At 36.5% G+C, this 16,796-nt stretch overlaps 1 protein-coding gene across 2 annotated transcripts in view; it reads right to left on the bottom strand.

Annotated features, from left to right (window-relative positions):
• The window catches only part of LOC113057713 (probable E3 ubiquitin-protein ligase MID2), a 150,570-nt gene extending 133,774 nt beyond the window's left edge, over positions 1 to 16,796 (bottom strand). The window contains exon 1 of one of the 2 annotated variants that reach the window (XM_026225208.1): positions 16,414 to 16,796. The gene's annotated coding sequence lies outside the window, so the exon portion shown is untranslated. The remainder of the gene's footprint in view (positions 1 to 16,413) is intronic. The other variant, XM_026225210.1, reaches the window with a different exon arrangement.

The following is a 16,796-nucleotide window of genomic DNA, read 5'->3' as shown; positions in this document are numbered from 1 at the left end:
AAGCTAAACTGTGGCTGCTGCTACACAATGCTCAGCATTAGCCCAGGAGGCAGCCAAATGGAAGTTGCACAGAGATAAATGGCAGTTGTAAGTTAATGAATTATGAATGTTGCTGACATTGGTTTGCGTGTAGGGGACATGAAGGCACAAGACAGGTACTGTAAATACCCCCTGTATGCGATTAAACTGCCCTCTTTGATTTAACTCTCATCAGACTTCCTGCAGGCCAAGCTGTATTTCTCAGATGCAAAGGAAAGAAATGAAGTGTCACCATATCCCTGCATCAAATAAATGAAATGAAATGCTGCCTTCAATATTATCCAGGCCCTACTTTAGGCAGAAGGCTCATTTTCATGTTTATGACTTTAGTCAAGTGCTCCATTTCATTTGCAATTACCATTTCAGTGAAAAGTGCTTCAGAAAGTCAAGCTATTTATTTATTTCAGAATCGTCTGAAAAAAAATTACCTTCATAATAAAGCATTCAGACTATTGCAAAGAACTCTAAACGGTTTTAAAAAGTTAAGAAAAAAGTCAATTGAACTATTTTAAGAGTTTGGGAAAGTCAATCTTAACTTAATCACAATATTTTGTAAGGCTGCGCTTTGGCAAGAATCTGGCAATTATATTATTAGTGGTAACTATGAGCTAGGTTTGCCAATTCTAAAGTTAGCCGTATGCCCTTGAGCTACTTCCTGTCACAGTTTTAGTTCAGAAAAAAAAAAACACTGCTATCTAGTAGTCTGGATTTAAATCATTGACTAGAAGAGATGGACAACACAAAAAAAATAAATAAATAAATAAAGTTTACTGCAGAAAAATACATTTTACTGCAGAACTACCAATTTTGTCGGTGTGAAATAAACAATCACAATTATGGAAAATTTTAAATTAAAGTTATAGCTTAAATTTTTCCCCAAAGCTCCCAAACTGTTACTACTTCATTTAGAGAAGCTGTCGATAACAGCTGTCAATCATGACATCAAACCTTATTTTTATTCATTCAAAAAAACAAAACAACAAACAAATAACTAAATAAAAACTCATTAGGCAAAACAAACACTTGAACAAAAGCCCGATAAGAATTATCTAACATGACAAAAATTTGATTAGCATGCTCAGGTGTGTTTGATGAGGGTTAGAGCTAAACTCTGCAGAGAAGTGGATCTCGCGAGCCAGATTCGAGTATCCCTGGTTTACATGATACTTCAGTCAGCCACCAGGGGGCGATGGAAACGTTTTGGCTTCACTTTCAGGATGTGTGTGTCACACCTGGATTAAACCCAAGACGAAGCCACAGTCACAAATCTTGGATGTAAACAAATAATTTACCTATTAAATAATTTACACTGTAATTCTGTATCGCCAAACTATCACTATACGCAAGTGTATCAATATTTTTTTACACCCTTAATTATCAAGGTGACATTATACAGCCTTGGTGAGCATAAGATACTTGCTTTGTAACGATTCGTATTGTAAAAAGCGCTATACAAATAAACTTGAACATTACTTGTCAATGCATTGCAACAATACCAATATTTCAAAAGTCTGTTCAGGACCACTGCTAGAAGTGATGCATGTCTTATGGGGGAATCGATTATCAATAATGATCAATACAAAGTGCTTAATCAAATGCAGCAAATATGTGATAAGATCATAGAAAATCACTTTAATTGAAATGTAAACAAACTAGTTTATCTGGTTGACTGTTTAATGCAAATTGACTTTATTATATATAGTACACAAATTTTTTTTTGTTCTCGCCAATCCAAGGCTGCAACTGATCTGTTTAAATAAAACTGAGAAATGAAAGTTATTTTCACACAAATATTTTTTTCTTGCATATACAACTTAGGTGTTTTACCCTGAAAAAAGAAACTGTGAAAATGGCAGGAGAGTGAGAGTCAATCAGAACTCAGGAATGATCTCACCACGCATTATCTGCCGGTCTCCACACAACACACACTGTATTTCTCTTTTTGTGGGAACTTTTGCAGCTGTGACCTCACTGATCATTTGTTCAGAACTGATAGTAGTTACCTGCAGATGTTTCTATCTTTACCTTGATGAAGGAGGCTGTTAGAAAGTTGCAAACATTTTTTTTTATTAACCTAACTTTAAAAACAAACTTTGGGCCATAAGGACATGGGCAAGTCTTTAGACTTTTAGGACATTCTCATAAAACTTCTAAGGCACCCAGCTTCCTATTAAGGTTGACGTGTCCTGTCAAGGTGGTCACTACATCTGGGTAATTGTGTGTGAAGGGCAAGCTAATTGAACTTTGTGATGCTGGGCTATGACAGCATTAAAACCTCAGAGTATTACACCTTAATAAGGTTCAGAGAGTTCCTGGCTGGGTCCAGTGCACTTTTAATTACATGCACCTCAGTCGGAGGTGCTACAAAACCCAGGAGGAGACACTTTTCCGTTCAGAAAGCCTCAGGGCACTTGGAGTAGATGAACAAGCATCCTGATCTGAACTAGCAACTCACTGTGCATTACGCAGCTTTTCTTCAAAGTCAACTTAGCATAAATTCCTATCATCTCAGTTGTTGTATAGGTCATCAGTGCATGGTTAAATTATTTATATACAACATATTATATATATATATATATATATATATATATATATATATATATATATATATATATATATATATAATATGTTTTATCATATCATTATATATTACTGTAAATAATTTGGATGTAAGATTTGCAAATGTTGTTGAAGGAGTATCTTATGCTCACCAAGGATGTATTTATTTGATGAGAATGATGGTAAAACAGAAATGCTGTGAAGCTGTACAGTATGCATGTGTTTATTATTTGTTGAAAAGATTAAAAACACTAAATTGCCCTGTTCTTTTTGAAATGCTTAAATTATATATATAATATTTTTTTGCAATACAGATGCAACCATTCCAAAATCGATGAACAATAGTTTTTATTCATGAATCTTGTGTAGCTCCACACATACAGTACAAGAACTCTACTCTGCCAGTTATGCTCTGTCTGGTGGAGGTCTCTGTTAACACAAACATTGACAGCAAGAGCTAAATTATTCAGGACGTGAATATTTCATGATCAGACTGAGCTCTGGGGGGGCCACGGATGCCTTTGATATGTCTATTAAGTAATTCATTAATACAAATAAAATGTTAGTATAGACCTCTTCATTGAGTCTATCCTCTGACAGCAGATAAAGACACAATTATTGCCTTTAACATCCCAGGTGAGCCGCAGCATTAAATCAGAGACACTGAATATAATTTATATTAATCATAACACTCCCTGAATACACACACACACACACACACACACACACAAACTAGTTTCTCTTTTTCTGTAACGCTTTTTTAAGGTGTCTTTTTACACGTTGCATGTACTTGCTATTATAATAACAATTAATTATGTATAATTACCTGCAAGTAACCCTAAATCAAACCCAAATCCTAACCCTAAATATATAGTAAGTACATGTAGTTAATTAGTATTACTCAGTACTTATATGTATAATTAGACTGTAACAAGGACACCTTAAAATAAAGTGTAACCATTTTTTTTCAAAACAAAACAAAAATATGAGTAACAAAATCATAATGAGACTTCACATTTTGTGACAGGTTAAGTTTCATTGAGAAAACAGCTAAATAATCGTACTGTTATAAGGATAAAATATATTATTAAAAAAATTATGTAAAGTATTGTTTGTGTTGTCAGGTAACAAGCTAAATGATCATCCTGCTAATCTAGCGATAACCTACTTACGGTACGCCACAGTCACTTCTACATAGAATTTTATACTCTCAGCATTTTTACCATATTGTATTATATCAACACATTAATATTTAAGAATAACTTAATGTGGTGCTCAATCAACAAGCGATCATTTGTTAATAATCATGTTTAACAGCAGAATTTGCTAGTGAAAAACTACATTATCCATGATTCTGCAGAGAATAGCCACCAATCAGAGAACTGTCATCATGGAATTGTTGCTCTCTATTTTACTAAAACCGGCTTGTACTCGTGTCTTTTTTGTCAGATTTGTAAATTATTTTTTGCTTCAAAATCAAAAGATTGTAATGTTATGATTCACCTCACAGCTGGTTGGTTTGGTTCATGGCTTGCATATCTTTAAGAACGAAAAACCCCTTTTGGAAAAATTGCTGAAAAAGGGTGGCAACTGATGCACTCTATGGCACAAGTTTGGAGGCGTGGCCATCTGTCAGTCTGACCAATTGGAGAAAGGGGGAGTGTTCCAGAAACCAGAGACCTGTTTCAAAACAGTCATTATTTTCATTCAGTAACACTAGCGGCTCAAAATTATACACTTCATCTTTATAACCAACATTTATCTCTGCCATATTACAGTTACAAACAAGCCCAAAGCAACAAACACAAAAAAAACAAAAAACAGAAAGATTCAAAATGACAACAGTATATGCATATCAACTGGATTTACAGATGTGCCAGCAGGAAATGTGGATTGCTTCAGTGGCATCAGAAAGTTTTCTTTTTTGTTTTCATAGTGGGTGTTCACCACATGATAAGATTGAGTCCCACTGTTTGAAAAAGTTACTTTTTTCCTTGTCTCATCCCAAAACTACATAAGAGTTATGCTACAGTTTTGGAAACCATACTGTATATTAACAATGCCTTTCAAAGCAGTATCATCATGTTCCCACACAATACGCCATAAATAGAATTGTATTATGTAATTCTTTGAAGACCTTGGCTCTGTGGCGGATGATGGGTGTTTTGTGGTTCTCCCTATGATTAAACGCAGACCACCTGCTCAAATATAAACGCTCTGTGGCATCAGATGGATACCCGTCTGCTTCAGTGTCTGTGGTCTGTCTTTCAGGTGAAAGACACAATACAGCTGTAAACGGAGATGCGAGACTCCCGATGGCATACGGCTCATGTTCTGTCACCAAACAGAAGACAAAAGCTAGCGGGTGAACATCTATCAGTTAGCTCCGCTCCGCTTTTGGGGGCCCTCAAAAGAGCACAAAATAATATCTTCTTTGTGCAGTATGAAGTCAGAGCATACTGCAAAATACTGGGTGTTTTCCCACCCCGTTAGAAGACTCTGAGTCATAGAGAACATCTTTGTTGGAGCTTGTGAACAAGCAAAGAAAAGTTTGAGCAGAATGAATGGCTCCCAGTGTGAGACTGTAGCCATCTCTCCCTCATTTCGTCCAGGCCTAGCTCCCACCACACACTAAATAAAACTAAAAACACCTCTTTTTCCCATATACACCACCTTTATGGCTCCACGAGGAGAGAAAGGTCAGTGAAAATGGAGAGCAGTAAATTCAATTTGCATGCAATTGCTTTGGAAAATGTAATTCTGTTGAAATCTGGATCTCACCGGTTGCAGTGAACCAAATAACAGAAGAAAAAAATGCAATGTTCTGTGGCTACTCATAATGGCTGAAGTGTCTTTTATGTAATCCATAGCATTGCACAAAACCAGGCTGTTTTGCAACGTATAACCCCCTTTTGTTAAAAATATTCTAATTACAAATCTGCACCATAATGTTGAGACGTGTTACTCACAAATCAAGAGCCATAATTTCATAATTACATGATACCTTTATCTATTCATCATCCACATATACAATTCTATGCAGGATTTCCTTTTAACAATAGCATAATATTAGAATTTCATCCATAATTAAGTATAAGCAGTACCAGAGAAAATAACTAAGTAAAACCATGCTGAAATTTCAGCCTAAATAAAGCTAACAGTCTGTATTCAGGTCCGAGAAGTACCTAGTACCCGAGAAGACACTGACCCATGCATTACACAATATATGAATACTGAACTGAAAATGAATTACCAATGGCTTAAATGTAATTTAGAGAGTAGCTATCTGGATTAGACTTAAAAAAAATGGTAACAGGTTAAAGAGATGCAAGGCAGTGCCATGCAAAGCATGATAAATCCATTGTTGAGCTTTAAAACACAATTCTTGGAGACAATTACGTGATAATAAATTACAAAATTTGATGTCTAACTGTCGAATTTCAGTTCTATAAAAGCTGTCAAAAAACATAAAACAATCCAAAAAGAAACAGTTGGTGATATCTGAGTCACTACCAAGATATAAAGCAGCGGTCGAGTCAAATACGCCTCACAGGAGCGGTTCCTCTTGATCTTATTAATTGGATCACTCAGAGAGGAGAGGGTAAATGCATCTGTCCTGAGAACAATAATCCCTTCAATAAAGATGAGCTGGAACGTGTAAAAACCCTGTTTCTGAGGCAGTTTGTCTCAGGCAAAATCTGCTTAAAAGGATCAAAAGTATCTCAGGAGAACTCAAATGATGAAGCTGCCAAGAGCTGCCAGAGACACATCATGTTCTTAACTTAGACAAGTTCTGTGAGTGAATAAATCACACATTATATGGATTGATTAGCTGAGTTTTGTGAGCATAAACATTGTGCAGTTGGACTGCATATATCAATGCTATTGGAACAGTTTGGCCAATCAAATTGGAGGACTGGGACTAATTATTCTATGAAGGAGTTACGTCATGACCAAAAACATCTTTCTTGATGCAGCTGTGGTTTATTTCATTAGGCTCTTTTGATAAACTGTTGGTCTACAGCCAGGACAGCGATCTCTTTAATACAAAATCAGTGACATATAGCTTTTTTATGCTGGTTTGTGTAAGCTTTCTCAGTACAGTGATGTAAGTGTGGGTGCTGGAGTGTGCATCCACACTGCCATCTAGTGCATCTGAGTGGCTCATAATGCATGTGGGCATACTTGTGCATACTTGTTTAATTCTAGAGCAGTTAATTTTCATTTAATAGACATTTACAGACCCAGAATTACTTGCATTATTGTCATTACATGCACAGTTCCTTTGGAGCAAGTGTGTAATTAGATAACTGAACTTCATCTATCTATCTGTCTATCTGTCTATCTATCTATCTGTCTGTCTGTCTGTCTGTCTGTCTGTCTTAATTATAACCCACTGTTTTACTGTATTTTTCTTGTAAAGCAAAAAGTGCAAAAGCTTTTCTGAGAAGACGATTGGTCATTAACATTTTTATGGTCAATTGTCCAATATTTGTATTCATACTGTTGCTATGGCTTTGCTATATGGCACCATTCATGCTTGCATTAACAGCCTGTTTCAGTTACGAGTGAGCGTAAATCTAGTTTTGTAGTAATATTTACATAAGAAAATAAACACTAAATCTTCACTCTGATGAAGATGAAACCTCTGCATGACACTAGGAGATCATAAACATCTAAATAGTCTTTATGCATTCCAGCTGTGAGAAAATGCCTTCTAATAAGGGAGCTCATGAAGTGAGACATTTCTCCACCCTACAATTCATTGTGAATTGTTACTCTCCATCTGTCTAACAGCATTCCCTAAATGGGGACGATTTTCAAAATATTCACACTAAAACCACCTAATCACCTGACCCGGTCTGTACAAGTAAAATAAAGCTACCCTAAAGCCTTTATTCTACAAATTAGAAAGTTAATATCGCCTGCAAACAACACTTATCCAGAAATCCTTTTTTTTTTCACTCTGAAAATCATATCTCCACTGCTCTGAATATACTTGATAAAACTGATGCTATTTAATGAGCATAAAATTGCAGTGGAAGACCATTTACCACCAAATAAAAACAGTTTGGAGGACAAACTGGCACTTGGGCCATTATCGCTTCATTTTCTCAGCAATGCTGCTCTCACAGTAGGTGCCTCAGGTGCTATTCTGTATCGCGGTAGAATTCAATAGCCCCATCCCGTGAGATTAACTCTGGCGTAGGTTCAGGCTTGGCCACAGGGTGGAGGTGGAAACTGAGCTCTGAAGATCAGAGGGAGATGAGGTGGAGGGGGGTTTCTCAGCACTGCTACTGAACTGTGTGGTTCAACTGAGGGACAGCCACCTGTCACTAGGCTATCCCTTTACCTCAAGCAGTCGTACACACTTCAGCTTCTTGTTCAGACTCCCCCCAGGCCCTCTGGCAAACACTCAGTGTGTTCCTTGAGGCTCCCATGTGTTGTGTATACATGTCCGGCGTGTATTTTTAACAAACTGTGAGGTGATAGATTGCCTGAAATAATGCAGATGGTTAATATTTTGAATCATTCTTAATGCAATCATAATCTAATAAACATGAACTATTGATCCATGATGATGCATTTGTTGATTGATGTCAAAATGCATTTAATAAAGTCATTAGTTGTTACATTAAAGCTACTATAGTTTTGCTTGCCACCGGGCATGACTGTTTTTATATTTGAGGTTAGTCAATTTAAAAGCGTTAAATCTATTTACACAGTCTACTGTGACACTACTGCACTTGTACACATACAAACCAGAGTAATATTTAAACTGGGTTCACAAGACATCACAAATGTCTTATTTTATCACTCCAAAACAACCAGAAGATTATTTATAGTTCAAGAAGTGCACTTTAACAACACAAAAGCCTCTTTAGGAGGAGGGAAAAGGAAAGAAAGAAAAAGGTGTCGTGCACAGAAAATGCATTAAAATGTCATTTCAAATTCCACACAAGGCAATATAGCCTCACAAAGACCAGATAAAAACCACTACAAAAATGACAAAAGGGCAATGTGCATGCAGATCAGACACTAGTGCTAAAATCAAGTGCAAGGTTATAATGGATGAAAAACTAAAGCAATGTTGTGTCAGATGACAGAGGCTGTGCCCACCAGCTGTGGCTGATGACCCAGAAAGAGAAACTAAAGCTGTCATTACTGCTTTCTGAATTCATTATAGCAGGAGGAAGTGACACTGCCATCCTTGATGTTCTTTTCTACCTAAGCAAAGTCTTCGTGATCTCAGGCTGCTCAAGAACAATATGCTTGCCAATTAGAAGAGAGGGTCTCTGTGTGCTCTGCCTCTCTGCCTGTTAATTGCAGGTTGTGGGCTTTTCAAACATGTCCTGCCAGTGAATCTGTGGGAAGACAACTTAAATAACAAACCACTATATTGTGATCACAGTTTTATATTTGAAGAGATGCATTATTAAAATGTTTATCACATACAGCACTCAGCATAAGTGAATATACATCCCTTCTGAACAAATATATATTTCATATATTTATATATTTTATATTTTTTTTTTCCTCAATGATCACTAATACAATTCATGGAGAGATGGCAAAATTTAAATGCATTATAACATAAACCTAATTAAAACAGAATTATGTCATTTATTTCCATAAAATAGGTAAATTAGCCAATTTTGTTTAAATGAAGCATTGCAGAAGTGAGTACACCTTTGAATAAATTCAGTGCATTTCTCACTGTTCTCCTCCCTTAACAACGCCATAACCTTTTAGGTACAAAATGATTGACTTGGCCTCATGAAACTAGAGTATGGATTCCTAGAAATCTATATTTTGTAAATATGGGCCTTGGAAACGCTTTAATGAGTTTATTATGCTTTGGCTACAGTAGGTAGCTCCGGTCTGGAAAACAACCATGCTTTCACTTATACACACAGCATCTTACTGTGTGAAATGCAACACTCACTCTTTTCATAGCTTTTGCCGGCTCTGGGACACTTGTTTGGTATTTCTCCTGCTCTTTTCAAAATGAAAGCTAAATGTATAAAGGGGGGATGATTTCATAATCATTATAATCCATTGTTTTTCAATTTCTCTGATTCATTTGCTATATTTTCACACTTAAAACCATAATTTGGTATTCCTCATTGTCCTCATTTGTGCAAGGAATTTAATCACCTGACAGTTCCTTCTCATGTGGTTCCACTTTCTCATGTGGATCCATAGTCAGCATTATGCCAGTGATACTTTTAATTGTCAAGAAATTGTTATTTTAAAAGTATTACTGTATAATAAACAGCAGTATAAACTAAAATCAGTACTAAAATGTACTGATTAAAAAATATTCATGTCAAAGCATATTTTAAATATAATTATAATTATTGCAATAAAACTCAAAACAATAAAGAAAACACCAGGTTGTGCCTTGTTTACAAGCAGAGGAATTTCATGTATTTTCATAAAATTACGGTTGAACCACTGATGTCACATGGGCTATTTGAACAATGTTCTTACTGTGTTTCTGAACCTTGAACGTGGTTCTTCCATTGCTGTCTATGGAGGATCAGAAAACTCAGATTTCATCCAAATGATCTTAATTTGTGTTTTGAAGATGAACAAAGATCTTTCAGGTTTGGTACAACTTGAGGGTCAGTAATTAATGACACAATTTTAATTTTGAGCTGAACTATCCCTTTAAATAAACCAGCCGGACAAATTAATTCACTAAAATGAATTAAGACTCTCCAAAGCTAATGAACAAAACTTCTTCAGTTATAGATACACAAATGTCTTTATATTACAGTCTCAGTGGGAGCTGAAAGCACTGGACAGCAGCCACCATGTTTGGAAATACCATTTCCCATACATAAGAATGGAATGTTGTAGATGGATCCAAGATTATCAAGGGTTATCATGTTTCATTTAAGATGGGCAAGATGGGTACAAACTTTCCTAGCATGCCTGGCTGATTCATTCAGAGGTATGCAAGTTTGCTTTTGTTAGTGTTGTGGATAGATTTCCTCTCCCAAGCTCTGGAATCCAGCAGGCTGACTGGGTGGCAACAATGTGAGGCTTTATTTGCTCCTTAAGGCAGAGCGAGAGACGCCTACACATGGCGAGCGCAAGAGTGCAACGATCCACACGCTGTGGCCTTCAGCCCGAGCAGGACAGCAATTAAAACAGACAAGACAAAACTGCAGGGTTCACACAGAGACACTCAGGAAAATCTGACACTACACAAGTCACTCTTAATGGTGTCTTTCACTGTCGCTAGTTCATGTTGCTGTGTGACTGCTTGAAAATCACTTAATTACAATCTAGTAATGCAGTGGGAAGAAGAAATTCGTGAATTTAGATGACATGGAAGTCAGGGAACTAGTAACTTTGTAGGTTTTAATTGCTGCATTGGCATTGAATTACATGCATTTGCATGCTCCTCAACATTTCCCACAAACTGAAATCTGGACACATAGTCCATTTCCTGTTCATTTTTAGGGTGGAAAAGTTAGAAGAGAGGGTCCAAAAAAACAGGAAGAGATTTGTGATGATGCATCAAAGTAATTAATCTTTCTCTCTCTCTCTCTCTCTTTCTCTCTCTGAACAAGGCTTTCAATTTGTAACACTGCTCTGATCTGACTGTAGCAAATATAACTTATGGATGTTTTCTTCCGAATGCAAATCTGTAATGAAAATGGTGACCTGACATCTCCTGAAATGTATTTATGATAAATTGCTCTACCCTCCATCCATGTAATTAATATTTGTGCAAGCAGCAGTCTGAACCAAAATAAGAAAAATGTAAATCGCTACAGTACTTTAATAGAACGGAATGATCTAATATGCATGAGCAGAAAGAGGCCCTTGCTTGTTAGAACTCAGTATATCAGAAACCTATTGGTTTTGCTCACATAAACTTAATGCATTTAAACAACAGGTAGAAGTCTAGCAAAAAATATGACACATCAACTGACATAGCTTAAAAATACACACTAGTTATAAAGCTATATATTAGCTTCAAGCAGCATACAAAATTATCTTTAATAGCAGGATATAAGCAAGAAAAACTATGTAAATTCAGGTAAATTGGTCAACTTTTTCACATTGAGATCAATGCAAGGTTCAAAGTTATTTGTTGCTGCTAATTTAGAGTATCTTTCTATAGCTAGTCAACATAGGTTTGTTAAAAATTACGTGTAAAAACATTGAGAAAGAAAAAAAAAACCATAAGTTCTGCGCTGTATGCGTAATTTTCCACCAAACCTGTAAATTTAGAACTTTAATGAAATTACATTATATAAAAGAATATATACATTATCATTCAAAGTTAGTTTCATCATCGCAATTTTTTTATTGACTTTTATTGAATCCCGTGAATGTAAAAAATAGCCAAATAGTCATTTCCTTACACTCACACTACTGTATTTCAGATAAACACAGAGATTCTGTAGGCGCTTGTTTAGAAAGAAATCTTGTGACAAAATACAACAATGGAAGTCTGGCCTCAATGGCATCTAATGGACACAAGAGAACTCTGCATTAAATGGTGTTGGCTGGCCAAGGGATTCTTAAGGTTTGTCTGCTGTCTCTTTAGGTCCACTATTTTGGTCATTACACAAACACATGGCACCCCTTTGAGTCTAGACATCCCCACCTCACTGATTGGCATTATACAGCTTCCAACAAACAAAACTAGAACAGTGTTGTGTTTAAATTCTCAAAGATGATTACAAGATTCTATATCTTTGCTACGCCATCAGCCGAAGGTGATATCTTTGACCTTGAGTAAAACACTTAAGAAAGACTATCTGTCTTGTTCAAACTGATGCCAAACATTCTATGAAGTTAAACACTGTCTGTTTGTTTTAAATGGAGGGAAAGGTGCGTCCGACATACAGTAGCCTAAAAGACAAACAAATTAAAACCTTCTGAAAGCCTCTGGTTAAGTAGTTGTTTAAATGAACTAAGGATAGCCAGTGACTGACTTAAAAATTTTACGACAGAAAAAGCTATGACTAGTCCTTGAAGGAATTTGTTGAGGTCGTCTCATGACCTTGTCGTGTCATTTTTTTCCCACAGCAACCATCAGGGATTCATGAACATGTTTTTCGAGTGTGCTGAGCAGACATTAGGTTTTGAGGCTGAAAGACATGAGACTCTTTCTGGTTTGGTGAATGTCTCAACATCCATCTCAGTGACTCTAATGTGCATTGTAGCTAATGAGCTTAGAGCGGCGTTAATTATTTCAGCAGGAGAAAAAAGACAATCTTGTAAGTGTCTTGAATAACAGCTGTCACTGTGCTACATCCTTTAAAATGAGATAAACTGCCACCATAATGAAAACTGAACAATTGAAATGTATGATGTCCTGTGTCTCAAATGGAAAGGGAAATTGTATGAAGCCAAACAGGATGACACTTTTATGAGGTACAAGTATTGATAAATGCCATCAAAATGACACTTCTCTTCTTAGCTAATGACAATATGACACTTTTCTTAAAATATTAAAATTTCCTACTGTAAATATATCAAAACTTAATTGATTTTGATTAGTAATATGGATTGCTAAGCATTCATTTGGAAAACTTTAAGGGTGATTTTTTTGCACCCTCAGATTCCAGACTTTCAAATAGTTGTATCTCAGACAAATATTGTCTGGTAAACCATAAACCATACATCAATGGAAAGCTTATTTATTAAGCTTTCAGATGATGTATAAATCTCAATTTAAAAAAAAAAATTACACTTAAGACTGGTTTTGTGGTCCAGGGTCACGTGTTCTTTGCAACACCTACAGCATTCAGCAGCTCAACCACAAGTTGGTTATATGCTGGTTTGGGGATTCACATTCTTTTGATATAAACTCTTTGGATATTTTTGTTTTGTTTTAGGTTCCATAAAGCTCTTTTCTAAGAATCTAGGAAATAAAATGTTTATTTTTTCCCCCTTGAATTTAAAAAGTTGTTCAAGTGGGACATTAACATTTATGCATTTAGCAGAATTAGCGATTTACAGGGCATTCAGGCTATACATTTATATTTTATTACATTTTTTACCATTATGTGTGTTCCCTGGGAATTGAACCCACAACCTTTTGAATTGTTAATGCAATGCTCTATCACTGAGCCACAGGAACCAAGCTATAAAATCCTATCAGGTTCTAAATTACATTTTTACAGTAGCTTTAATTCATTTTTTCCTAAAATAGAACCATAAGACCCTACAAATCTATTAAATGGCATTTGATAACAGATACTCCTGAATCCACTAAAAAGTGCAATGGAAGTCACAATCAGAATAAGTTTATTTGCCATTAGAGGCTTCATCTCCTAAACTCAGTATGGAGCTTGGCCAACACTGGGTATTTGTGATGAACTGCTCTCAGAAGCACAACGTCACCTCATCTTGACTCTGGCTCAAAACATAATTAGTCATACCCATTTCAACAGGGCTGCATTATTTGAAGGCTCTCCTAGAAAAAGCTGTGTGCATTATAACGTGGCATGCCATTCAGTCAGCTCCATTGTGTCATCATTCAGTGAGAGCTCAATATGCAGGGTGAAAACAGAAGGAGAGTTTAAATCAGCACATTAAGCACAACAGAAAACCACAATATGAACAGTAAATCAATGTGAGATCAAATGCTGGACTGACTAAAAAAGTCATGCAGCGAAAAATAAGGACACAGCAAAAGATAGATGGAAAATGTGCAAAGCTGTTACTGCCACCATCATCACAGCAGGCCTTACTGTCAAATCTCCAAGCGATTAAGCTTCACTGACACAGTAAACTACAGAAATACTTAAAAAAAATGTTTAATCAACCTTAAGGCTACATTTACATAAGTGCCGGTATGAATGCAGGACTATTAAACCCCTGACGAGAAGCTAACAACATTAACAGACCCCCTTCCTAATCTCCACCAGGTTCCTAGCATCATGGAATCATATCTCAATATTTTCAGTAGATATATCCTCAAGCTCTTCAGCAACCTTTCTCAGGCTGCCTTGCCCGAGATAAGAATAGCACATAGCCTCAAGAAATACATTTGGCACAGCAGGTCAGCCATGGAAAATTACCTTCTGTGCTTTTTAATATCAAGAAACTTTTCTTCCCTTTGGAGCTACAGTAGTAGAGAAGGAAAGAAGGCTATTAGAAGATGGCATCAGAGTTGATTTTCCATAAATACAAGCAGGCTTTTGGATAGTGAAGCTGTTATTCATGGTAACGGATTTTGTCATGTGTCACGTAACACTAGGGTGGTCTAAATTGGATGTTCATTGCTAGTTTAAGAATGCCCTACAATATTGGCAGGAAGTTGGGGCTACTCGGCATAAACAAAAGAAAGGCTGAAACAACACTGAAGGAGTCCTTTTCACTGCAGATCTGGGCACTTTTTAACCGCATCTTAAGGCTAGACAGAATGCCAACAAGATACTGTACCTCCCACTTCCTTAAAAACAAATGATCCTATGAACAGTTCTAATTATAATCATCACAAACTAGTCCTGTTCTTTCTAAACAAGATTTAAAGACTGGTTCCAAGTGGTGCAACTGAAAAGCTGCACTGTAAACCATTATTCCTGAAATGCATCTAACCACACGAATGTCATATCAGTGCTGACAGCGCAGCCGGTGACACAGGTGTCGGTCCCCTGCGGATATACAATAAGCTCAGTGTTACTATGGGGATGATAGTACTTTTAAGAAGAAATGCCACCAAAATAACTCACAGTGCACAACAAACCATTGTAACCCTAAATTAGTCTGTGTATTCAGATGCAATAGGAAAATCAACTGGCTACCAACAAAATACCCCACATGAACCACGCTGAATGAAAAACAGACGTTTTCAACATGGAGGAGATAAGCTTCCTCGTCGCTAAGGGCAGTCACACCACCATACAGATTCTTTCATTTTTTTTTCATGGGAACAGAGGTATCAATTTTGTTTAATATACTGACAAACATGCAATGCACTGGAGCTGTACATGATATGAAGCAACAGTTGACCCAAAAATTGAAATCCTGTCATCATTTACATTTACTGTCAAATGCAAAAGAAAAATGATAACAGGACTGGCCACTCTTTTGCAAGCTAACATTCAGTGTATTAGTGTAGCATCCGGTGCATGCAGTGTTAAAATTTGATAAATAGTTTGTATTCACTCATTCAGTGGACTAGATTAGTAATGCAGGGTAAAGTGAATTACAATTTTTTTTTTTTCATTACAACTGTTCTTGGGTTCAGCACACTAATCTGGTGGAAGTGCTTAAAGACTCACTGATGGAAAATTATAGATGAATAACGAATTTAAAGTTCCTCGTTTGAAGACTTGGAAGTCATATGGGCCACTTTATTATTATTTAGTTCTTTTTGGCATTCAGAGCATTAAAGCTTCAGCCACCCATCATATCCTCAGCTGCATAGAAGAAATAAAATAATGTTCTTGCTCGTTTTCCAGAAGCTTTCATCACTGGAGAGGTCACATGTACCTGCCGTACTTGCTGTATTTTCAATTTGCAATAGAAAACACACGATAAGGATGTAAAGACTAATATATATATATATATATATATATATATATATATATAGAGAGAGAGAGAGAGAGAGAGAGAGAGAGAGAGAGAGAGAGAGAGAGAGAGAGAGACTAGGCTATAGCAACAAAAACCAAAACAGCTTTCTATTATGTACATATAATGTTATATTAAGAGAAAACGTTTGAATAAATAATTGTTTATCTTCATGTTTTGGTGGAATCATAACTACTACTAACGATCTGTATAGGTTTTAGTTGTTTCTATAACTTATAAAAATATATCAATCCGTGTACTTGCCTTGATTTGCAGTGACAGTCTGTGTATTTCGCGGATCTCGTTTCAATAGTAAACAGTAGCGTTGATGTCACGCGCAGTCCGCTGTGTGTGTTTGTTGCGATTGAGATGCGCGCAGAAGTTTATGGAAATCGATCTCCAGATCTTCAGTCCTCGCGTGCATTTTCATTCGCTCCGAGCAAAGCAGTAAACAGCGCGAATACAGTCGGCTCTGTGTTGATAGCTTTCTTACTGTAACAATCAAGTCTGAAAGACGCGCTTGACGCTACGCCTCCTATTCCACAGGCTCCACACACAACTACTCCCCACGGACACGTGACCATCCCACGGGAATTAGCTCTCATCCCTCCCTCACCGGAGGCTGGTATCGGTTACACCGGCAGGAC

The sequence above is a fragment of the Carassius auratus genome, chromosome 39 (genome assembly GCF_003368295.1).
Source record: "Carassius auratus strain Wakin chromosome 39, ASM336829v1, whole genome shotgun sequence".
NCBI lineage: Eukaryota > Metazoa > Chordata > Actinopteri > Cypriniformes > Cyprinidae > Carassius > Carassius auratus.
Note: the sequence above shows the minus strand (reverse complement) of the source record. Positions and strands in the feature narration are given on the sequence as shown.